Source organism: Hevea brasiliensis, chromosome 7, assembly GCF_030052815.1.
Source record: "Hevea brasiliensis isolate MT/VB/25A 57/8 chromosome 7, ASM3005281v1, whole genome shotgun sequence".
Classification (NCBI taxonomy): Eukaryota; Viridiplantae; Streptophyta; class Magnoliopsida; order Malpighiales; family Euphorbiaceae; genus Hevea; species Hevea brasiliensis.
Window position 1 is genome coordinate 46,159,150 of NC_079499.1, and position 26,492 is coordinate 46,185,641.

The window sequence follows — 26,492 nt, forward strand, 5'->3', positions numbered from 1 at the left end:
GCTGTCATACCATGGGACGCAGAACGTCAACCACGTATGCAGTCAGTATGGCTAAAAAGCCATGATATCACATAATTGGCATAAAAGCCATGAATACGGGCATAAAAGCCATGAATACGGGCATAAAGCCATGAATACAGGCATAAAGCCTTTCCTTTCGCAGTACTGCTAAAACAATACCCTATTGGCATGCCAAACTATCCAAACCAATCACATTAGGCCTACTAGGGCATTTTGCATATTTAAGTTTCACAATTTTTGGATTTCAAGTTTTCATGTCACTATTCATTTCATTAGTCAATTAAAATGTTGACTTTTGCATAAACAATAAGTACATTGATTTTAATACTCCCAACATACCACATTTTGTATTCAAAACTTGTTAGTTTTGGTCACTTTCTCAAAGTTTAGGTCATTTTGGCAAAATTGCCAATTTTTGGTTTTGGTGTCACTATTCACCTCATTGGTCAACAAAAATGTTGACTTTTAGAATAAAAATGTGTACATTGACTTTGGCACTCCCAACATACCACATTTGGTGTTTAAAACTTGTTGGCATTAAGTGTTAATACCATTTCCAAGCATTAAACCGAAGGAGCAGATTTTTCAGTTTTGGTGAGTCAACTTCACTGTTCCATTGGACACTGTTACTGTTGGAATTTGAAGAAATGTAAAACATGAAAGTTGTTCCTTATTTTGTCTAGTTGAATTTCATTTTTTGAATCACTCCATTTGGAGTTTTGTAGCTCTAGATATTGTCCAAAGACCCAAGCTGGCCGGATTGCCAAATCTGCAGATTTACCATATCTACAGTGCATGAACAGTAACTAGAGTCACTTGGTTGGATGGGTTCTGGCCATAATTTGGGGTAGGTTCCTTCATGAAAGTTGTTTGTCTATGTCTTAACTTGTTGCTGTAAAAATTTCAGGTCAATTGACCAAATCTACAGTGAGTTATGGCCAAATGAACAGTTATTGTTCATTTGGTCAATTCTGCAGAGGCAGTTTCAGGGTTCTGGATTGAGGCCAAGTTTTGGTCCTCTTGCTTTGGTCTTTTGGGTATAGTTTCTTCAGCAAAAATGTGCCATTATAAGCCTAGTTTCATGTCCAATTGGCCAAACACCAATTGGACCTACACAGCCAAAGTTATGGCTGTGTAAATGGACTGAATTTTCAGTCACCATTCTGCACCCTCTAGGCAGCACACACCTTCCCTTTGCCATGCTTTATTCCAGTCCCAATTAAGGTCAAATTCCTTCAAATGGTCACTAATTGACCATTAGGATGTACTTTAACAATTTCATAAGCCAAGCTAATTTTTACTCCCCAAAACCCTAGTTTTCATATTCATTTCATGCAACCTATACTTTATCAACCCATCCATCACATATATACATATCTCATACCATCTCTAGGCAAGTTTAATATCAATTAAACTCATCATACCCTTATACATCAAAGCTGCCGAAATTCATGCACACTCCCACAGATATGTTTTGTTCAATTTTTTCATCAATTTCTCATTCAATTTAACTTCCTAACAAAATTTAAGAAAGGAAGATAAGTATATGCACTAACCTTTTTGAAACCAACCTTGAGCTTGTTATTCTTCAAGATTTCTCCTAGAACCATAATAATCATAATCAATTATAACTTCACTTTCCTAAGTTAAATATCCAATAAAAATTCAATAGCATTTCCCCTTAAATTGGACTAAACTCCCATCATAAATCTTAAATCCACAACCCATTAATACCCAATCTGGCAGCTTGTGCATTCAAATTTATATATAATGATCTAACCGTTAGATAAATCCCAAATTTATACCATATATTCAAGACATCCCTATACAATATCAGTAAAAATTTCAGCATCAAATCATCTCTATATCATGAGATATCAAAACATTCATTCAACCCTTCACAATCTGAATTTTTGCAGAAATCAGTCTTACTCAGATAGCTCATGCAAAACAATTTATATCTCATAAACCACAAGTCTAAAATTCACCAAATTTTAACACAGCAGCCTCAACATCCCAAATATCATTTGTACCAAATTTCATAATTTTATAAGCATCCTAACTATTTATTTTTCTCAAATTTCAGTAGCCAAAATTCAGAATTCAACCTACAGACAGCCTGTGTTCAACAATATGTTTCTCCAAATCCAACCGTTGAACAATCACCAAATTTTTACCATAACTTCCACACATACATAGCTTAAACATATCCAAAAATCAGCCTTATATGTTGAGCTAAACTCACCTGGACGGAAAAGAAATATGCTGCCCTGCTGAACCCCTATTTCTGCTACTTCTCCTTCTCCTTCTTCCTTTCTTTCTTTCTTTTCCTTTTCTCTCTCTTTCTCTCTTATTCCAGCCCGTATGAAGAAGGAAGCTGCTGGTTCTTTTATTTTTTTTATCTCATTTTAAGTTCATTTTATCTCTTTTTATTAGTTTTGTCAAGTGGTGATTGGGTGGGAGTAAGTGAGTGACATCATGTGATGTCATTATTTGCTTAATTTTTTATTTTTCTTTTCTTTTCTTTTCTACCACATTTCAATTTAATTTTTAGTAATATTTATTCATATTTAAGATCATAATAATTATTTACTTAACTGGACAAGTCGGCCAAAAATCACCTCTGAAGGCGAAATGACCAAAATGCCCTCCGTTTGGCTTAACGGGTCAAAATTGCCTGTACCGATTGAAAAATTTTTCTAGGTATTTTCTTGGCATTCTAATGCCATGGGAACCTCAATAACCCTTCTCTGGAGTCCCAACAATTATTTTATAATTTTTCCCCCAGGTCTAGGGCTCCTCGTTGCGAGAACCGCAACTTCCCTCCGGTTACCCATCGCTTGGGCACCGGCTCGTTTTACTTGGTTGTATTTTATTTCTAAAATTTTTACTAAGTGTTTCTTATTAATATTTGAGTTAATTATGGTCCCTCACTTAAATTAAATTATTTTTCCGGACGTTCTAACTGTCCGGACCGATCACCATCAGACGATGGTATGCGAATTGCTACCGGGAGGATGTTACAGGAATTGTATTTGGAAATTATTGTGTTGCCTACTTTACAAATGGAAATTTTGAAATAAAATATGATTTGTGGTTTGTATGAAATATTGTGATTTGGAATTGTTTTGATTCACACTTGGCATGACAATGTTACTATGTTCCTCCTCCATTTATGGGGTGAGTGTGATTATATTCCTCCCTCTTTGACTTGCTAGTATGAGGTGAGTGTGGATGAGTTTTCATTATTTAGCTAGCTACCTCCCTCATTAATTTCGATTATTGGGGTGAGTGTGCCTTGTTGTGATGCACACACTGCATGTTCGGAAAAGTTTGTGTCATGACTTAAGTTGTGTTATTGATTAGCAAAACTGTGTTATTCAATTACTTGATCAAATTGTGTTATTGATTGGCAACACCGTGTTATTCAGTTATTTGATCAAATTATGGTATTGATTGGCAAAACTGTGTTATTCAATTATTTAATCAAATGGTGTCATTGATTGGCAAAACTGTGTTATTTAATTGTTTGATCAAATTTGTGTTATATAAACTTTGTAAATTGTGAGATGGAATTGTGAATTATTTGATTTGTAAATTGTCAATAAAATTTTTATATATCACATTTCAAATTGTTATTGTGCACCACTGAGTATATTTTACTCAACGATAGCTTTTCATTGCTATCGCAGGTAGACAGACTGACGGGGCAGCAGACAAAGCTGCTTGTACTATATTTTGAGATTTCACCGGGTATATTGAGTATACCATATTTTGTATTTTGTGCTATAATGTATATTCACTGTATGTATATATTGTTCTTGGTTTTGAGCAGTTGTAAATTAAAGTTGTACATTAAAGTTGTAAACTAAATTTGTAAATTATTTTGGCTTGTAAATATTGTGATATATTTCTTTTATCTCAGCTTTTGAAAACACTGGAAAATTATTGTGGATTTGAGTTGGCAAATGTTGAGAAACTTATTGTGTTGATTGGATATTGGAGTTTGGGGATTGAACAAAATATTGAAAGTGCTTTTTACAGGTTTTTGAAGAACTGTTTTATTCAAAATACAGATGACACTCTGCCAAAATTTTTTTTATAGAAATTATTAATACTTTAAAAGTGTTATCTAGTTTCACTTCAGTTAAAATTTTTTTAACACCTGTAAATAGTGCTCACCACTGTAAAAAGAAGTAAGAAAAGATTTAAAATCTCTTGTAGTGTATTTAATGGGTTATCAGTAGACGGAGTTTGGTAATTCATTAGGTATACTACGGGATCATGTTACGCCTTACGGAGGGATAGGGTGTGACATGTTTTAGTGGTATCAGAGCTAGTTTTTAAATTCTATTTTCACCTATAATTTGAATATTCTTTATTCATAGTACAACTGCTCAATGTTTGATACATACAGTACATTACATTATAAAAATGCCCTAACGGGAGGAAATCTCATTGTGTTATTTGTTCAGGAGGTCTAAGATCCTCGAATTGACTATGGAAGAGGGTGATCATTCAATCAATCAATCTATAGAGGCTGAGGTACAAAGGATGCTGACCCTACATAATGTCGATGGATCATTGCGCCCCCTCGATCTGCAGATTTCTGTTCGATTCGCTCAGATGACTGCAATGTTCCAACAAATGGCTGGTAACATACCTACTCAAGTCCCACTACAGACACCAGTGGTACAACCACAGTCTTCTGCTAGGCAGTATGACAAATTGATGAAATATGGGGCTACTGAGTTCAAGGGGACAGTAGATACTCTAGAGGCAGAACAGTGGTTAAAGAGAATGGATAGGGTGTTCAAAAAGCTACATTGTACAGAGGAGCTCAGATATGAATATTTAGTGTCAGCTGAAGGGATCAAGGTAGATTCCAGCAAGGTAGAAGCTATCCTTAATTGGAAGCCACCCAGGAATATCACAGAAATTCGCAGTTTTCTGGGTTTAGCTGGATATTACCGCCGGTTTGTGAAAGGGTTTTCAATGTTAGCTTCTCCACTGACCAAGCTGCTTCGGAAAGATGTAAAATTTCAGTGGACTGATAAATGCCAGCAGAGTTTTGATGAGTTGAAGAGGTGTCTAACTGAAGCTCCAGTCCTTACTTTACCTACACTGGGTAAAGAATACACAGTTTATAGTGATGCTTCTCACAATGGGTTAGGCTGTATACTGATGCAAGATCAGAATGTCATTGCTTATGCATCACGCCAGCTAAAACCGCATGAGAAGAACTACCCAACTGTAACACCCCTATTTGTATAGCCTGATATATTTCACTGTTTCGGTGACCGGTGTCGGTCCGGACAATTAAGGGGATTAGAACCATACTTAAGACAACTAGAGAAACCATAAACACAAATAATTAGTAATGTTCAATTAGTTAAGCATAAATAAGAAAAACAGAACATAAGAAGTTAAACGAGTCGAGAGCCACAGCGATGGGTGACCTCCTCGGGAACGACTGCGAAGTCATTTTAAACTCAAATTTCGAACCGTAAAATGTGACGCTGCGGTCCTTAGGACCCTTATGAACACAGTGGAAAAGAGAAAATCACAAAAAAAGAACTGTTAAGCTAGTCAAATAATTAGGTCAGAGAGCCGGAAGAAATATGGAATTATTTGCAAACCGGGATGAACCGGCGAGGGGCAATTTGGTCAATTAACCCCTAGAGCTGACTCCTGACCTAACTGTCAAATAAAATCGGAGAAAAGAAAATTTTGGAATCGAGAATTAAATTAAAGAACTAATAGAAAAATAGAAAAAAAAAAAGAGAAAAATGAAAAAGTAAAAAGGTGATGACATCATGCATGACCTCATGCATGATGCCATAAATAAATTAATTAAATTATTTATTAAATTAGATTTTGTGGTCTTCCATAACCTAAAATAAATAAAGAAAAGAAAAGAAAAAAAAAATTATTTGGTCATCTTCCATCTCCCTTGCCGCCTCACTCTTTCCTTTATTTCATCATTTTTAATCTTCCATTAAAGCTTGCACTCAAGCTTTAATTTGTTCACTTACCCTTCATAAATCCCATAAAAACCTTACTAGAGCTTGTAATCTCAACTTAAGAAGAAGATTGAAAGAAGAAAGTAGGAGAAAAAAATTGAAGATTTGGTATTAAAGTTGAGGTAAGTGTATCCATTTAAAAGTTGAGATTTGATTGTTGTATTTTTGGTTTGAATTAACTTGTAATATGTTTAAAATGAAATAAAAATATGGGGAAGGACCAAACTGAATTTTCATCCAGCCTATGTAGGGGTGAGTATTGCATTAGTTTGATTGAATGAAATATGTTAGAAAGCTTGAATAAGTTGAGGAATTGTGTTTGTATGGTTGGAATTAGTAAAATGCAATAAATTAGGTGAGTTAGGGTTTTGGGACTTAGGGTTTTGAAGCAAAAATTTGAAGAAGTGAGTAAATTGTGTGTTTGACCTATTGTGAAGTGAAAAATGGTCAATTATGACCAAATGAGGTGTGTGGGAATGGTTGGAATGGAAGCTAAATTCGGAGGTTGTGCAGCATGACCAAGTCAACTTTGAAGGACCAAAACTGAAATTTTACAAGTCCAATTGATATGGTACCAATTGGGGATGAAAATAGACATATAATGACACAATTTTCATTTAGGAACCATGCCCAAAAAGTGACCAAAACTTAGTGAACCAATTGACCAAAGTTGGATAAGAGCGATGCCATCAGTACAAATGACCAAATGAACAGTGTTTGTTCATTTGGTCATAACTCGAGTTAGACAGGTCAAAATGACCTGAAATTTTACCAGAGGTTAGATGAGATATAGACCTAAAACTTTCATGAAGAACACAAGTCCAAATTCTGCCAGCAACCAAGCCATTTGGCCATCCCAAGTTGGTGACTCAAATCTGCCAGCACCAAAATTTGCCCAGAAAATCTGGGTTGTGTCCAATCCGGCAGCCCTAGTTCAAATGGCCATAACTTGAGCTAAAAAACTCCAATTGGGGTGATCCAAAAATGAGAATAAACTTAAGACAATAAAGAACATTTTCTATGAAGAAAGATTTGCTAAATTCCAACAGTAGATTGACCAATGGAACAGTGAGCACCAAAACTGAAAATTTGACAATTTTGCTTGAAGGACTTAAGCTTTGAGAAAGTGACCAAAACCAACAAATTTAACGATCAAAATGTGGTATGTGGGTGAAGTTGGAGTTCCCATACCTATTAAGCCTTAAAAAGTTAACAATTTGACTTGAATAGTGTAGTGAATAGTAACCCGAAACACAAAAACTTTGAGAACGTCAAAATTAGTACATTTAAGCTAGGTAAAAATGAAGTGAAATTTATTTTTGGATTTATGCTAAGTTATGGTACTGAAATACTGTGAAATTGTGTGTTTCAGCTGAACAAGACTTGGAAGCTCTGAGAGACTGAGTCAAGGCCTAAAGGCGACTCACGTCAGGTCTGTGCACAATAATTCTTGTTTAAATATTTTATTCTCAAAAATTTGACTTCTGTGATTAATTATGTACTGTGTTGCCATTTTATAATCGCAAATATGACTTTGGAAATTGATTAGATTTTTCATAAATTATTTGAATAAATTGTTTTGAATTGATTTGTGTTCACACTTAGCATGATAGTATCACATTATTCCTCCTCCATTTATGGGGTTGAGATTGTTTATTTTCCTCCCTCTCTGGCTTGCCAGTTGAGGTTGAGATCGCATGAGTACTCATTAGCTAGCTAGCCACCTCCCTCATTGATTTCGATTAATGGGGTTGTAGATTGCTTTGTCGTGGTGTACAACACGGCATTGATCGGAAATTTTGTGTCATGGCTTAAGTTGTGTATGACTTTGGCAACACTGTGTTTATGAAATTGTTTGACTAAATTGTGTTATTATGAGCTTTGATAATTTGAGAAATATTTAAATTGTGTTTCACAAATGAATGATTTATGTATTGCATTTTAAATTTTTATTGTGCATCACTGAGTATTTTTATACTCAGCGATAGCTCATTTTGCTGTCGCAGATAAGAGCAAGGAGAAAGCAGCAGAGTGAGCTGCTATCGAATTGTGGACCACATCGATCATTTTGTACGGGTATTATTTTATACCCTTGTAGATAATTTTGATGTAAATATAAAAATATTGTATGTATCAATGAAAGTTGAGCAGTTGTAAATAAATTGTAATAATATTATTTTGGATTTCCTTCTGTAAATTTAATATTTGTACATGTGAATTTCATGTTTTATGCCTCGTGAATGAAGTATTAAATATTTTGAGATGATGAATTTTGATTTGTATTGTGGAATTACTTTGAAATGATTTGAATTGAGATGATTGAGATTTATTGGAGGTTGGGAGTTGTGAAAAATTTTTGGAAGTGTTTTTCTCAGGTATTTGAAGAACTGTTTTCTCCAATTACAAATGGAACTCTGTCAAAATTTTTATAAAATTTGCGGCAAAATTAAAATGGACTAAAATTTTTATTAGTATTTAAACTTTGAACAAATAGTTTTTAATTCTTACCAAAATGCTCACCACTTCCAAAATGTAAGAAAATTGTTTTAAAATCCCTTGTAGGGTACTTAATGAGTTATCGGTAGGTGAAGTTCGGTAGTTCATTAGTATTCTACGGGATCATGTTATGCCTTACGAAGGGGTAAGGTGTGACATGTTTTAGTGGTATCAGAGCATGGTTTTTCAATAAATGTTGACTATGTGTATGAATATTTTATTGATAAGTACAACTGCTCAAGTGTCTTTAATTGATACATATGACGTATTTACATCATGAATATACACTAACGGAGGTCAACCTCCTTGTGTTTGATCTCAGGAAGTAGAAATTTTGAGAAAACGGAATGGAAGGAGGAGATCATTCCTAAGAACAATCTGTTTAGGCTGAGGTTCAAGGGGAAGCCCCAGCACTCCAGAACGTGAGTGGGTCAGCCACTTCAGCTCCTGCTCCAGCACCGCAGTTCCCTGCTCAATTTGTATAGCAGATGGCTGCGTTTTTCCAGCAAATGGCGGGTAATGTGCCACCCCAAGCTCAAATGCCAGTTCCTGTAGCACAACCACAGCCCTCAGCTCGGCAATATGAAAAATTGATGAAATTTGGGGCCACCGAGTTTAAAGGCATTGTGGATCCACTGGAGGCAGAACAGTGGTTGGAAAGAATGGAACGAGTTTTCAGAAAACTGCAGTGCACGGAAGAGATGAAGTTCGAGTATTCTGTTTCCTTGTTGCAAGGGGATGCGTATGAATGGTGGAAGACCATCCCCCACAACCTAGTAGAACCTCCAGTCCTTACTTGGTCAGACTTTTCGAGGGAGTTTCGACAGAAATGGGTTCCCGATGCATATGTGGATATGAAGTTGCAAGAATTCCTGAGTTTGAAACAAGGGGACCGAACCATAGCAGAATATGAGAGAGACTTCTTAAGGCTAAGCCACTATGCTGGAAGCTTAGTCTCCACCCCCAGAGACAGATGTAAGAGGTTTGAGTCCGAATTAAGGCCGAATTTGAGAATGCAAGTCGTGGGTTTCAGACATCAGAATTTCGCTGAATTGATCTCACAGGCCCTGGAACTGGAAAGGATAGAATCAGAAGGGGCAGTGAAGAAGGGTACACAAGAGAAAGAAAAGACTGAAAAGACTACGGGACAAGCATCTGAGAGTGGTCCTAGAAAGAGGAAACAGTTTGGGGGATCCAGCTCCCATAGATCTGGCAGAGGTAGATTTCTGACCAAAGACCACCCCGGTCTGGTCAGCTGACCCAACAAGCTTATTGAGGATCTCTATCAGTACGACAGTGTGAAACTTGTGAGAGAACTCATGGTGGGGTTTGTTTCAAGGCCACCGGTGCATTTTTTAACTGTGGAGGGAGCGGACATTTTGCTAAGGATTGCACTAGTCCGCGCCGGTCTGGACCTTCTGCTACATCTGAGGGATCAGCCCAAGTCTCTGCACCTAGAGGGTCACAGTCAGCTGCTAGAGGTAGAGGCAGAGGTAGGGGCCCTGGTAACACTCCTGAAAGTCAAAGCACTGTTAACCAGCCAATACCCAGTGGCGCACCAGTCAGAGTGTATACCATGCATCAGAGGGAGGAAGCTGAAACATCAGATGTAGTAGCTGGTAATTTTTCCATCCTTGACCAAGATGTGCATGTGTTATTTGATCCTGGCTCCACACATTCGTATGTTAGTGCTAGTGTGATGTGTTCTACTACTATTCAGTGTGTACCAATGGGCTATGATGTGCTAGTAACTAGTCCATTAGGCCAAGAGGTCAGGGTAAATAGGTTATATAGGGATTGTCCTTTGGTGATCCAAGGACACACTTTTCTGTCTGATTTAATTGAAATGCCCTTCAGAGATTATGACATTATCTTGGGCATGGATTGGTTAGCTAGGCATCACGCCATGATTAACTGTAGACTAAAGACAGTCACTTTTGGTCTTCCTCAGTATGGTGATGTGGTAATACATGGGGAGAGACAGTTATTACCTTCAAACATCATTTCAGCTGCACTGGCCAGGAAAATGATTAGAAAAGGGTGTCAGGCATACTTGGCACATGTGATAGACACCCAAGTGGGGAGTCTAGCATTGAGGGACATTCCTATTGTATGTGACTTTTCGGATGTATTTCCTGATGAATTGCTAGGATTACCTCCAGAAAGAGAAGTGCAGTTTGAAATTGATGTTATGCCTGGTGTGGACCCAATCTCCATAACGCCATATAGAATGGCACCAGCAGAACTAAAAGAATTGAAAGTACAGTTGTAAGAGTTGCTTGACAAGGGCTTCATCCGCCCTAGTGTGTCACCTTGGGGGGTGCCAGTATTGTTTGTTAAGAAGAAGGATGGCACTCTTCGGTTATGCATTGACTATCGGCAGTTGAATAAGGTGACAATAAAGAACAGATACCCATTGCCCCGTATTAATGACTTGTTTGATCAGTTAAAGGGGGCAGCTGTGTTCTCCAAAATTGACCTGAGATCAGGTTATTATCAGTTGAAAGTACAAGAGCAGAGTATACCTAAAACTGCCTTTAGAACCCGCTATGGCCATTATGAGTTCTTGGTCATGCCATTCGGGTTAACTAATGCTCCGGCTGCTTTTATGGATATGATGAATACTATCTTTAGACCATACCTCGACCAGTTTATTGTGGTATTTATTGATGATATATTGGTCTATCATCTGCGGATTGTACCACAAACTTTGAGGGAGAAACTGCTATACGCTAAATTGTCAAAATGTGAATTTTGGCTGAAGGAGATATCATTTTTGAGGCACATAGTATCAGCAGAGGGTATTAAGATAGATCTTAGCAAGATTGAAGCCGTCCTTAATTGGAAGCCACCCAGAAATGTCATAGAGATTCATAGTTTTCTGGGGTTAGCTGGATACTACCGTCAATTTGTGAAGGGATTCTCCATGTTAGCATCTCCATTGACCAAGCTACTTATAAAGGATGTAAAATTTCAGTGGACAGACAAATGCCAGCAAAGTTTTGATGAATTGAAAAGATGTTTGACAGAGGCTCCAGTCCTGACTTTACTTACACCGGGTAAAGAATATACAGTTTACAGTGACGCTTCTCACAATGGGTTAGGTTGTGTGTTGATGCAAGATCGAAATGTCATTGCCTATGCATCACGCCAGCTAAAATTGCATGAGAGGAATTATCCAACACATGATTTGGAGCTGCAGCTATTGTGTTTGTTCTTAAGATCTGGGGACATTATTTGTATGGGGAGAAGTGTTACATCTACACAGATCATAAGAGTTTGAAGTATTTGGGCACCCAGAAAGAGTTGAATTTGAGACAGAGGAGATGGTTAGAGTTGATAAAAGACTATGATTGTCTGATAGACTATCAGCCAGGGAAAGCTAATGTTGTGGCTGACGCCCTAAGTCGCAAGACTATGGCAAGTCTACAGGTTACTCCCTTGTCTTTGGTACATGAGTTGAGATCATTACATGCCAGTTTAGAGATTAATGATGATGGACAGATAGCAGTTGCATGGCATATACAGCCAGTGTTAATTGATCAGATTAGAATGGCTGCTCAGAATGATGAAAGGTATCAGAAGCTGTTGGAAGAAGTCCGGCAGGGCAAGAAACCAGAGTTCTCAATAAGAAATGATGGTTTACTGCTACACCAGGGCAGAATGTGTGTTCCTAATGATGTTGATTTGAGGCAGATCATTTTGAAGGAAGCACATGAGTCTCCTTTTGCTATGCACCCTAGCGGTACAAAAATGTATAGAGGGCTAAGGGAGCATTACTGGTGGATGGGTTTAAAAAGAGATGTGGCAGAGTTTGTATCCAAATGCCTAACTTGTCAACAAGTAAAGGCAGAGCATCAAGTACCAACTGAGTTGTTACATCCACTGTCAGTGCCAGAATGGAAATGGGAGAGAATAACAATGGATTTTGTAATGGGACTTCCGAGGACACAGAAGAGTCATGATGTAGTATGGGTCATTGTTGACAGACTGACTAAGTTTGCTCATTTTCTGCCAGTCCGAATGGACTACAGTTTGGACAGATTGGCCAGGTTGTACATTGATGAGATTGTGAGACTTCATGGAGTGCCAGTTTCCATTGTATCAGACAGAGATCCTAGGTTCACTTCTAGATTCTGGGGTAATCTTCAGAGAGCCCTAGGAACTAGATTGAACTTCAAGACTGATATTCCACCCACGCATGCATGGCCACCGAGAGGGTAATTCAGATCTTGGAGGACATGCTACGGGCTTGTGTGATTGAGTTTGAGGGTAGTTGGGATACACACTTGCCTTTGATTGAGTTTGCTTACAACAATAGCTACCAATCTAGCATAGGGATGCCTCCATATGAAGCTTTGTATGGCAGAAAATGTAGAACCCCATTGTGTTGGGATGACGTGGGTGAAAGAAAGATGATTGGACCCGAAATTGTTCAGCAAACTGAGGAGAAGATCAGGGTGATTAGAGATCGACTTAAAACTGCATCAGACCGTCAGAAGTCCTATATTGATTTGAAAAGAAGGGATATTGAGTATGCAGTGGGTAAGAAAGTTTTCCTCAAGGTTTCTCCTTGGAAGAGGATTATGAGATTCGGCAGAAAGGGGAAACTAAGTCCTCGTTTTATCGGGCCATATGAGGTTCTGGAAAGAGTAGGTCCTTTGGCATATCGTTTGGCACTACCTCCAGAGTTGGAGAAGATACATAACGTCTTCCATGTGTCTATGTTGAGGAGGTATCGATCAGACCCATCTCATGTACTATCAGTAGAAGAAATTGAAGTAAATCCAGACCTCACATATGAAGAAGAACCCATAAAGATTCTGGCTTATGAGGTGAAGCAGCTACGGAACAAGCAGATACCATTGGTAAAAGTGCTGTGGAACCATCATTCGGGCCAAGAAGCTACTTGGGAACGAGAGGAGGACATGAGGAGACAACACCTACAGCTGTTCAGAGATTGATACCAGATAAAATTTCGAGACAAAATTTATTTAATGGGGGGAGAATTGTAACACCCCTATTTGTATAGCCTGGTATATTTCACTGTTCCGGTGACCGGTGTCGGTCCAGACAATTAAGGGGATTAGAACCATACTTAAGACAACTAGAGAAACCATAAACACAAATAATTAGTAATGTTCAATTAGTTAAGTATAAATAAGAAAAACAGAACATAAGAAGTTAAATGAGCCGAGAGTCACAGCGATGGGTGACATCCTCGGGAACGACTGCAAAGTCATTTTAAACTCAAATTTCAGTAAATGTGTGCTGCGGTCCTTAGGACCCTTATGAACACAGTGGAAAAGAGAAAATCACAAAAAAGAACTGTTAAGCCAGTCAAATAATTAGGTCAGGGAGCCGGAAGAAATATGGAATTATTTGTAAACCGGGATGAACCGGCGAGGGGCAATTTGGTCAATTGACCCCTAGAGCTGTCTCCTGACCTAACTGTCAAATAAAATCGGAGAAAAGAAAATTTCAGAATCGAGAATTAAATTAAAGAACTAATAGAAAAATAGAAAAAAAAAGAGAAAAATGAAAAAGTAAAAAGGTGATGACATCATGCATGACCTCATGCATGATGCCATAAATAAATTAATTAAATTATTTATTAAATTAGATTTTGTGGTCTTCCATAACCTAAAATAAATAAAGAAAAGAAAAGAAAAAAAAAACATTATTTGGTCATCTTCCATCTCCCTTGCCGCCTCACTCTTTCCTTCATTTCACCATTTTTAATCTTCCATTAAAGCTTGCACTCAAGCTTTAATTTGTTCACTTACCCTTCATAAATCCCATAAAAACCTTACTAGAGCTTGTAATCTCAACTTAAGAAGAAGATTGAAAGAAGAAAGGAGGAGAAAAAAATTGAAGATTTGGTATTAAAGTTGAGGTAAGTGTATCCATTTAAAAGTTGAGATTTGATTGTTGTATTTTTGGTTTGAATTAGCTTGTAATATGTTTAAAATGAAATAAAAATATGGGGAAGGACCAAACTGAATTTTCGTCCAGCCTATGTAGGGGTGAGTATTGCATGAGTTTGATTGAATGAAATATGTTAGAAAGCTTGAATAAGTTGAGGAATTGTGTTTGTATGGTTGGAATTAGTAAAATGTAATAAATTAGGTGAGTTAGGGTTTTGGGACTTAGGGTTTTGAAGCAAAAATTTGAAGAAGTGAGTAAATTGTGTGTTTGACCTATTGTGAAGTGAAAAATGGTCAATTATGACCAAATGAGGTGTGTGGGAATGATTGGAATGGAAGCTAAATTCGGAGGTTGTATAGTCATGCTGCTGGCAGCATGACCAAGTCAACTTTGAAGGACCAAAACTGAAATTTTACAAGTCCAATTGATATGGTACCAATTGGGGATGAAAATAGACATAAAATGACACAATTTTCAATTAGGAACCATGCCCAAAAAGTGACCAAAACTTAGTGAACCAATTGACCAAAGTTGGATAAGAGCAGTCTGCCACTGTACAAACTGACCAAATGAACAGTGTTTGTTCATTTGGTCATAACTCGAGTTAGACAGGTCAAAATGACCTGAAATTTTACCAGAGGTTAGATGAGATATAGACCTAAAACTTTCATGAAGAACACAAGTCCAAATTCTGCCAGCAACCAAGCCATTTGGCCACCCCAAGTTGGTGACTCAAATCTGCCAGCATCAAAATTTGCCCAGAAAATCTGGGTTGTGTCCAATCCGGCAGCTCTAGTTCAAATGGCCATAACTTGAGCTAAAAAACTCCAATTGGGGTGATCCAAAAATGAGAACAAACTTAAGACAATAAGGAACATTTTCTATGAAGAAAGATTTGCTAAATTCTAACAGTAGATTGACCAATGGAACAGTGCAACTAGGAGTACCAAAACTGAAAGTTTGACAATTTTGCTTGAAGGACTTAAGCTTTGAGAAAATGACCAAAACCAACAAATTTAATGATCAAAATGTGGTATGTGGGTGAAGTTGGAGTTCCCATACCTATTAAGCCTTAAAAAGTCAATAATTTGACTTGAATAGTGTAGTGAATAGTAACCCAAAAGACAAAAACTTCGAGAACGTCGAAATTAGTACATTTAAGCTAGGTAAAAATGAAGTGAAATTTATTTTTGGATTTATGCTAAGTTATGGTACTAAAACACTGTGAAATTGTGTGTTTCAGCTGAACAAGACTTGGAAGCTTTGAGAGACTGAGTCAAGGCCTAAAGGAGACTCACGTCAGGTCTGTGCACAATAATTCTTCTTTAAATATTTTATTCTAAAAAATTTGACTTCTGTGATTAATTATGTACTGTGTTGCCATTTTATAATCGCAAATATGACTTTGAAAATTGATTAGATTTTTCATAAATTATTTGAATAAATTGTTTTGAATTGATTTGTGTTCACACTTAGCATGACAGTATCACATTATTCCTCCTCCATTTATGGGGTTGAGATTGTTTATTTTCCTCCCTCTCTGGCTTGCCAGTTGAGGTTGAGATCGCATGAGTACTCATTAGCTAGCTAGCCACCTCCCTCATTGATTTCGATTAATGGGGTTGTAGATTGCTTTGTCGTGGTGTACAACACGGCATTGATCGGAAATTTTGTGTCATGGCTTAAGTTGTGTATGACTTTGGCAACACTGTGTTTATGAAATTGTTTGACTAAATTGTGTTATTATGAGCTTTGATAATTTAAGAAATATTGAAATTGTGTTTTACCAATGAATGATTTATGTATTGCATTTTAAATTTTTATTGTGCACCACTGAATATTTTTATACTCAGCGATAGCTCATTTTGCTGTCGCAGATAAGAGCAAGGAGAAAGCAGCAGAGTGAGCTGCTATCGAATTGTGGACCACATTTATCATTTTGTACGGGTATTATTTTATACCCTTGTAGATAATTTTGATGTAAATATAGAAATGTTGTATGTATCAATGAAAGTTGAGCAGTTGTAAATAAATTGTAATAATATTATTTTGAATTTCCTTCTGTAAATTTAATATTTGTACATGTGAATTTCATGTTTTATGCCTCGTGAATGAAGTATTAAATATTTTGAGATGATGAATTTTGATTTGTATTGTGGAATTACTTTGAAGTGATTTGAATTGAGATGATTGAGATTTATTGGAGGTTGGGAGTTGTGAAAAATTTTTGGAAGTGTTTTTCTCAGGTATTTGAAGAACTATTTTCTCCAATTACAAATGGAACTCTATCAAAATTTTTATAAAATTTACGGCAAAATTAAAATGGACTAAAATTTTTATTAGTATTTAAACTTTGAACAAATGGTTTTTAATTCCTACCAAAATGCTCACCACTTCCAAAATGTAAGAAAATTGTTTTAAAATCCCTTGTAGGTTACTTAAAGAGTTATCGGTAGGTGAAGTTCGGTAGTTCATTAGTATTCTACGGGATCATGTTATGCCTTACGGAGGGGTAAGGTGTGACACCAACACATGACTTGTAGCTAGCAGTTATTATTTTTGCTCTGAAGATCTGGAGACACTATTTGTATAGAGAGAAATGCTACATTTACGCAGATCACAAGAGCTTGAAGTACTTGGGCACCCAGAAGGAATTGAACTTGAGGCAGAGGAGATGGCTAGAACTGATTAAAGGCTATGATTGTTTAATAGACTATCAGCCAGGGAAAGCAAATGTAGTGACTGACGCCTTAAGTCACAAGACTATGGCAAGTCTCAGAGTTTCTCCTTTGTCCATGGTACATGAGTTAAAAGCATAGCATGCCAGTTTGGAGATTGATGATTGTCGACACCATATTTTGGCCGATCCCCAAAATCAATAAAACTTTGAAACTGACCCCAGTACTAAGTCTCCTTTTGATAGCTAATCACATTTCCTATCCCTCTTTGATAGACAGTCACATTTCCGATCTCTCCTCAAAGAATTGAATCAATGCTAAGTCCTCACATCAGTCAAAGCCTTACCAGTCTATTAAATCGCTCACCGATCTCTCAGACCCGTTGTCGAATCTTCGGACCAGTCAAGTATATTCCTGATCTCTGTTAATAAACGAAATGAACTGACATTAGATCTTTTCTTACCAGTTTTATTGCCGATCTCCCTTTCAAAAGTTTAAGAGCTAAGGTTTTGGTCAGGTTTAATGAGGATTCCGATCTTAAGTGTTCAAGTCAAATTTCCAATTTTAATCAAGTCCCGTTCAGCATTTCTTCCTTACCGATCTCATGCTCATCGTGTTTTCCGATCTCTCACACTTAGGTTAATAATCATTTTCAGTTATTTCAACATACTCAGACAATCAAGTGTTTAATAATTTAGAAATTTTCCGATCATAACCATTCATCGAACTAAAAAGGGCATTCCACTTCATTTCATTTCAAAAATTTGTACAAGTCATTCGGCTGGGGGATCACCCCCAGCCTGATCTACATTTTGCTCATTTTCTCTCTCATCCTTGGCCTCCTCTTCGCTTTCCTCCTCGCCTCCGGGAGCCAGGTCGGCCATTCAAGAGAAGTCCTCCTCTGGGTAACGCTTTTGGAGCTCAGCCAAGAGATCTTTGTGAGCGTTCACATAAGCTCCGGCTATTCCTGTCACCATCTCTTCATCTTTTGCCTTAAGCTCCTCAGCAAGGTGAGCGACCTGAGCAGCTTCGTTGGCCCGGAGTGCCTGGACTTCTCGAAGAGCATGATCCCTTTCAGCCAGAACATGAGTCTGTTCGGCCAGCTTATCCTCATAGTACTTTATACGCCCCTAAATTTGAGAAATGTAATCCTGAGCGGATGAGAGTTGGGATCGGAGGGATGCCACTTCTTGACTCTTCTTCTCGACCTCCTTACCCAGGCGATGAGCCTTTTCCCAGACTACGTGCTGGTTCACCAGGCACTCTACATTCAAACTCATTGATCGGGTCAGGATGTCATCAAGATTGTCCAGAGACAGTTTGTCCCGATCCTCCCGAAGGCAGATGGAAGACCCCAAGACTTTGGCAAAATCGGGGTTCTCCCGAATAGTCCGATTGTTCTTCAGGGAAGCAATCAGCACTTGAACGCCACGAGAAGGGGGCCTCGCAGGAGGTCGAGAACGACCCCCTTCTGTGCTTGGAACAACTGGAGGAGGTTGAACGGAGCTTGAACGGAGTCGGAAGAACTTAAGGAAAACAAAGAACTTAAAGCTAAAAGAAGGATTAAAACCCTTACCGGAGCTTGAACGGAGTCGGAAGAGCTTGAAAATCGGGAGAGTTTTGGAATTGCTTGTGAGAGACAGAAAATGGCATAAGTAAGAAACTGGCTAACCCCTACCCCTATTTATACTCGTCCGAGCATTTAATGCTCACGATGTCCCAGACAATGCATCGGTTAACGGGATTCGCCAGCTGTTCTGACACGTCTCTGGAACACTCCAAATTCCATAAAGAGAACGGCTAATTAGAGATCGGCATATTAAGATAAATGTTTCGAATTGCGGATCAATTAAGGGTTGTTCAGTTAGGAACCAGATCAGATAAACACATCAGAGATTGGAAAATAATCAATGCAATAATAATAAGATGATAATTGACTTTTATTTCCAAAAGATCGGATTACATCATTTGGGCGATCTCTAGGGATCGGAATAATAGAGATCGGAAGATGGGAGATCAGCATGAGAGATCGGAATAGGAGCGTGGGAGGGATCGGAAGGCAAAAAGAATAAGACAAATCCCAAATAACCGTCGTCAGAATCAGAGCCGAGATAGTTAAAGTGTGGCAGACGAGATCTCCACCGCACGCCTAAGTATCGCCCGCAATGCTGACAGGTGCCAGGGTATGTCATGACAGTCCTGTACATCCCAATCTCCATCGTTGATCTCACTTGTAAGGACGAACCTGGAGCCCTTGGATCAAGAGAGGAGACGACAAAACCAGCGCCTTTCGCTCTTAGCCCTCAGATTGCTCCGGACAAGAGGATTTGAGACCGTCAGATTGAAAGAAGAAAAGGACGAATATTCTGAAGAATAATCCCAGCCGTTCATTTTGGTTCTCTTTAATTCTCAAGCATCCGATCATGCCCTTCAAAATCCAGACCCTCCAACTCCCTCAAAATAAATCCTGACCCTTCATGGGGAGCACCCGATTCCTATAAATACCTGCCTGAAAACTGTTCAAGGGGACGGAAAAAAAATATACAGACAAGGGGCAGTAACTATAGTAGAATAACTCTGAAACTTAATTCAGTTTGTTACTCTGCTATTTTTTGGAGTTTTCGTAGAAAAGACTTTTGAAACTAGTTTTCTGAAGTGTTTTCTTGCAAAAGGGATTCTTGAATACTGAAATTTTTCATTTTCAGTTCGTTCATTATCCTGTGGCACTCCCACTTCCTGTCTTTGTTATCCTCTATTTCCATTCATATTGTCTAAGCTCAACTCCACTCAAGCTTGGTTATTTTGACTTGTTTACATTTTAACAAAGAATACTTCATTTCGAGGCAAACCATAGTCCTCCGGCTGCCAACCTGCAATCTTGCTACTTTTTGCGATTCTATAGTTAGTTCAATAGACTCGACTCCCTACAGGTCAGTGTTAATATCGCCATTTTATTAAGTATACTTCTCGTTTCACGTATTTCCTTTTGTCCTCTTTCTTATGCCTATTGTTTTCTTTAAGTTCATGTCACGCTAAAAAAATACAAAGGAAAGATATGCTCTAGTTTACTCCCGTGCTGGCTAACCCACACTTTTGTTAATCTTTATTATTTCTGAACGCAAGTTATCTAGTCCTGAGTTACGTAGAAGTAGCTAGACAAAATGTAGGTAACTGTGTTTAAAGTGTCTCTTCGAAAAAAAAAGGGTCTAAATAACACGTCAGGGAAATAGCAAAATTGAATCACTAGGCTGACATGGAAGGCGATCCGGCATAATGCCATAAGGCAGAATAAAAAATCAAAACTCAGATAAGTAAAAGGGTACAGATAGGATACTGGTAAAGTGACCTTAGGGGAGGTCAGCAAAATTCAGTCCGGCGTCCCTTATTTAGTCTCAAAGTACCAATGAGTTAAAAGAAATCTTATTTCGACCTTCGGCACCTTTAAATACTAGAACTCTTAAACTTAGACTCCTATGATATATGGCTGTGTCCAAATTTCGAAGAGGTCGGAAGAGAGTCTTTATCCGTTCCTCAAACAAAATTTGTAACAAATAATTTAAAAGAGATCGGAGGAGAGTTCTTATCCGGTTCTCAATCTAAAATTTAAAATAAATACTTAATAAAGATCGGAGGAGAGTTCTTATCCGGTTCTCAATCTAAAATTTAAAATAAATACTTAATAGAGATCGGAGGAGAGTTCTTATCCGGTCTCAACTCAAAATTTTAATAAATATTAAATAGAGATCGGAGGAGAGTTCTTATCCGGTCTCAACTCGAAATTTTAATAAATATTGAATAGAGATCGGAGGAGAGTTCTTATCCATTCTCAACTCAGAATTTTAATAAATATTAAAGAGTTCGGAGAAGAGTTCTTATCCAATTCTTAAATTAAATTTTAATAAAATATTCCTTTCAAATAAAATTAACATACAACAGTAACTCACTAAGGTTGTCTCATTTACTTATATATCTGGGTGATCCAAATTTAGTGAAAAATCAAATGTTCCTTTAGTCAAAAGGATTAACATATCCATTCAAGCCCTCCTAACTAATGCAAAATTAAATCTACTTACCCTTATTAAGGGACGAGGTGGGGTGCCTAACACCTTCCCCACCCATTTACGGACCCTGAACCTAGAATCTCTGCCTAGAAGTGGTTTCATCTCAATTTATCTTCATAAACGGTTTTCTTTAATTTCCCTCAAGATTAAAGTGGCGACTCCTCACTTTTTCCCACTTCGATGAGGGTTCGTTCAGGCGACCGCAAAACACCTTGCGACAGCTTGGCGACTCCACTGGGGACTTCATATCCGAATTTAACCCCGGTCTAGAGGTCTAAAAAGTAGATTTAATTTTCCAATCAAATTATAGTTAGGTGGGCTTACCCGGCGATAGTTTACGTGTTAATTTTTGTTTATTCCTACTAACTGTTCCGCTTGTTTTGCTTGTTTTGCTTGTTTTATCCTCCTATAGTGCTCTTCGTTTCGGAAAAAAAAAAGGAAAAAGGAAAAATGGAAAGAATAAAATCCCCCTGAATTAGGAAGAGGTAAAGGTGTCCCTTCACACACTGAACACTCACACAATGTCCTCACACACTTCGGTCCTATACCTGGGCTTTCTTACCCTTTTAGGAAAGTAGGAGGGGGTCATGTAGCGGTACCCGTGGGTTTTACCCCGTTAGTATCTGTGAAGGCTTCTGCTCAGATTGAAACTCATTCTATCCACTGTGATACTCGTGGAATTTTCCCGATAATATCATGGTTATAGAACGGGGCTCTACTGTTACAGTAGGGGCAATTTGGGAACCTGTGGCTTTTAGAAAATTAGACCTTGAGCTAAACTATCACAATAGTTGAAAGCCGTAGTAAGCTACCTTATAAGATAGAACTATCCAATTAGGTAGCACTCATCCGGTATCAAGAATCTCCCTATGTTAGGACAAAAGGGACATACTTAATCTTACCCTATTCTGTTTATTTTACTTTGTTTTTACTTTTAAGGGTAATCTTGAATCATATTGTTAAGAAAACCTGCACATTTTCCTACTTTGATAAATGTGAAGGTACCACTCTGCCAACAATATAATACAAGATTACCTAAATTTATCCTGCTAACGAGTTTTTCCGCAGGCATCACCAAATTAATGTCTGTAAAAGGATAAGCATCATTTTTAACATGGCATCCTCGAGTCAGTCGGCAGAAGAAGTTCTTAGACCAGAACAGAATGCTAAACCATTGTTGAACCTATGAGGCGGTTCGGGCCATGGTTTAGCAAAATTGTGAATGAATAGTATGACTCCCGTAGGAACTCCCTCGCTAGGGTTATATGAAAAATTGAGTGCGTTATATGGACAGGTATCATAAATGCGCATTCAATCCAGTCATTCACGGTCAGACTATCGAACGATGCCATGATAAAGTTAATGCAATCATCCTTTCGCAGATTTCATTCTGGCTCCCAAAACGCCACTGTATCCTTCGTCCGAACAAGGACTTTTAGTTTTTTTTACAAAATTCGAAATTCATTAAAAACCTTTTTTTCCCCTACAGGAAATCAACATTGCTTCAAACAAGGCAAGTCTGACCAAACACACGGCTCAACCCAAGCGAGTGTACTTAACAAGATCTCGAACAAAGAAGATAATGGAAGATCAGGAACAAGTACAGAACCTACAAGGGCAGGTTTCCGAATTGAAAGATCAGGTCTCAGAACTTATGAGACTAATGAGGGAAATGTCCCAGAATAAACCCACAGCAAAGCCTAGCCTACCGCTACCTCCTCCACCACCTCCAACAAATGATCCACACCAAGCTTCAACTTCTTTTACCTTCCATTCACCAATTCCGGACTCGACAATCACTGTCAATCCGGCTGCCATGAATAATGACTTACCTTACTCTCATTACCCAACCGTTTCAAACACCGACCCATACCCTTCCATTCTAATCCCTCCAGTTCACTCCACCCCTCATCTCCCAGCTGGCGGAGCATTTCATGCAATGGGAGGAGAAAATAAGACGAGAGAAAACGAGAAACTATCTGCTCTAGAAGAGAGATTGAGAGCGATAGAGGGGCTGAATATGTATGGCTCAGTTGATGTGGCATCACTTAGATTGGTTCCCGATGTGGTGGTGCCACCCAAGTTCAAGGTCCCTGATTTCGACAAGTACACAGGGAATTCAGATCCTCGCATTCACTTGGCCACCTATATCGCCAAGATGTCTGCTCTGACAGAGGATGACAGACTGCTGGTCCACTTCTTTAATGAGAGCCTCTCCGGGGCAGCTTTGAGGTGGTGTATTCAGTTGGACATGAGCAAACTACGCTCCTGGAAGGATTTAGCTGATGCCTTCCTAAAGCAGTACAAATTTAACTGCGATGTGGCCCCCACAAGGAGGGATCTTCAAAACCTGGTGTAGAGGGACAGGGAAAGCTTCAAGGAGTATGCCCAGAGATGGAGAGAAAAGGCGGCAGAAGTACACCCTCCGGTGACTGACAATGAGCTGTGCTCTCTGTTCATTGAGACGTTGAAAGCCCCCTATTTCAATTTGATGATTGGGAACACTTCCAACAGCTTCTCTGACATCATACAGGCCGGTGAAAGAATAGAGGCCAATCTAAGAATGGGACGGTTGCGAGAATTGGTGAGAACCTGCGAAAAAAGCGCGACTTTGGCAATAAGAAGGAGGGTGATGTGCATTCTGTCACCCATCAAAACAATTATTCCCCATTCCCTCAAAACAATTATCGGCCATATCCTTCCCCTCATGGCCAAACAGTCGCAAACATTCCACCTCCTTTCCCTAATTATCCACACCCACGCCCACAATACCCTTCACCTACAAATTACCAACCAAGACCACCTCCTCCTCCTGCTCAACCAAGACCACCACAAAACAACCCAAGACCCCCAAGAAACCCTGATCCACCTCATCCCCTCCCTCTCAGTGAAATATATCGATACCTTGTCGGTATAAACCAAATTGTACCAGTTCCCCTAGACCCGATCCAGCAGCCATACCCCAGGTGGTATGATGCCACTGCCCATTGTGAGTACCATGGAGGGGCACAAGGGCATTCAACTGACAACTGCGGTGCACTCAGGGGGAGAGTGCACGCTTTAATCCGAAACGGGTGGCTGAAAATTGAGGGAAATGGTTCCCTCCCTAATGTTACCTCAAACCCATTGCCCAACCATAATGCAGGCAATGGTGTGAACATGATAGAATTTGGGGATGAAAGGAAAGAGTCCCCTAAAGAACCATCCATGGATTCCCTGTATGAGGCTCTGGTCTCTCCGATAGCTGAGGGGCAAGAACTGGACAACTGGACGGCAGAGGACATCCCTGTACTCAATTTCGAGTAAAGTACCTTTGGTTATCTACACTTGATCATTTTGTCCATGGTGACAAGTGTAATACTGTAAATGGACCTTTTTCTTATGGCATAAATATTAATGAATTAATAACGCATTTTAAATCCAATTCTTTCCTTTTGAATTTCATCCTTATAATACGTTCTATTTTTATTCATTCAGGACCATTCGTCAATTAACACCTAATAATCCAATAGACTCAGAAATTCCTCTGGTTAATTTTGAAATCCCCATAACTACCATTACTTCAAGTGATTCTGAGGAAGACCTTGCAGAAGAAAGCAATGAAAAGGATGAACCCTCCCTAGTGCCTTGTGGAGATGAAACGCACACCATAAATTTAGGCATAGAAGAAGTAAAAAGGGAACTTAAGGTAGTGGAGAGTGAAGAATTGGGAGATATGATCAATCTGCTTAAAGAATTCCTCGACGTATTTTCCTGGAGCTATGATGATATGGTGGGTTTGGACCCTCAGATAGTGACACACAAAATTCCCCTAATTCCGGGGACAGTCCCGGTAAATCAGAAGTTAAGGAGAATGAATCCCGACACACTGCTCAAAGTTCAGGATGAAGTCAAGAAACAGTATGACGCTGAGTTCCTGGAAGTGGTCAAATATCCCCAATGGGTGGCTAATGTCGTCCCGGTAATGAAGAAGGATAGGAGAGTTAGGGTGTGTGTTGATTACAGGGATCTTAATAAAGCAAGTCTAAAAGATGATTTCCCTCTCCCCCACATTGATGTGTTAGTAGACAATGCTGCGGGATTGGGCAGGTGTTCATGTATTGATGGGGCATCAGGGTACAATCAGATCCCGATGGACGAGGAAGACAAGGATAAGACTGCTTTCATCACTCAATGGGGAGTGTTTTGCTATCGGGTCATGCCTTTCGGGTTGAAGAATGCTGGCGCTACCTACCAGCGCGCAATGGTCACATTATTCCACGATATGATGCATAAAGAGGTGGAAGTGTATGTGGATGATATGATCATTAAATCCAGAGGAAAAGAAAGCCACGTACAGGTGATGAGGAGGGTATTCGAGAGACTCAGAAAATATCAGCTGAAACTAAACCCTGCCAAATGCATATTCGGAGCTAGATCTGGGAAATTGTTGGGATTCATAGTAAGTGAGAAGGGAATAGAAGTAGACCCAGACAAGGTTCGAGCTATTCAAGAAATGCCATCCCCAAAAACAGAAAGGGAGGTGCGCAGTTTCCTGGGAAAATTGAACTACATATCAAGATTTATTTCCAATCTCACCACTAAAGCCGAGCCTATTTTTAAACTACTCCGAAAGAACAACACCACCCAATGGGATTCAGTTTGTCAAGAGGCTTTCGAGACAATCAAGCAGTATCTGTCAAACCCACCAGTATTGGTTCCACCCGTGGCGGGGAGACCTTTGATCCTGTATATGGCAGTCCAACAGAACTCGATGGGATGTGTTTTGGGACAACATGATGATACTGGTCGAAAGGAAAGGGCTATTTATTACCTGAGCAAAAAGTTCAATGATTGTGAGACAAGATACTATTTCTTAGAAAAGACTTGCTGCGCATTAGCCTGGACAGCGAATCGCCTCAAGCACTACATGCTGAATCACAAGACATGGCTCATCTCCAGGATGGATCCTATCAAATATGTATTCGAAAGCCCATTCGTGCCAGGTAGGATAGCCAAGTGGCAGGTCATACTCTCCCAATATGACATAGTCTATATGACCCGGAAGGCAGTGAAAGGTAGCGTGATCGCTGACCTCCTAGCAGAAAATCCTATCCAGGATTATGAAGCTCTGGATTTTGAGTTCCCTGATGATCATATTAATGAAGTAGACTGCAAAGAAGAGGGGCCAGCCGATGTATGGGAAATGTATTTCGACGGAGCTGTCAATTTGTCCGGTAATGGAATCGGAGCTGTATTGATATCCCCAGATGGAAAGCACTTCCCGATAGCCATTAAGTTGAGAT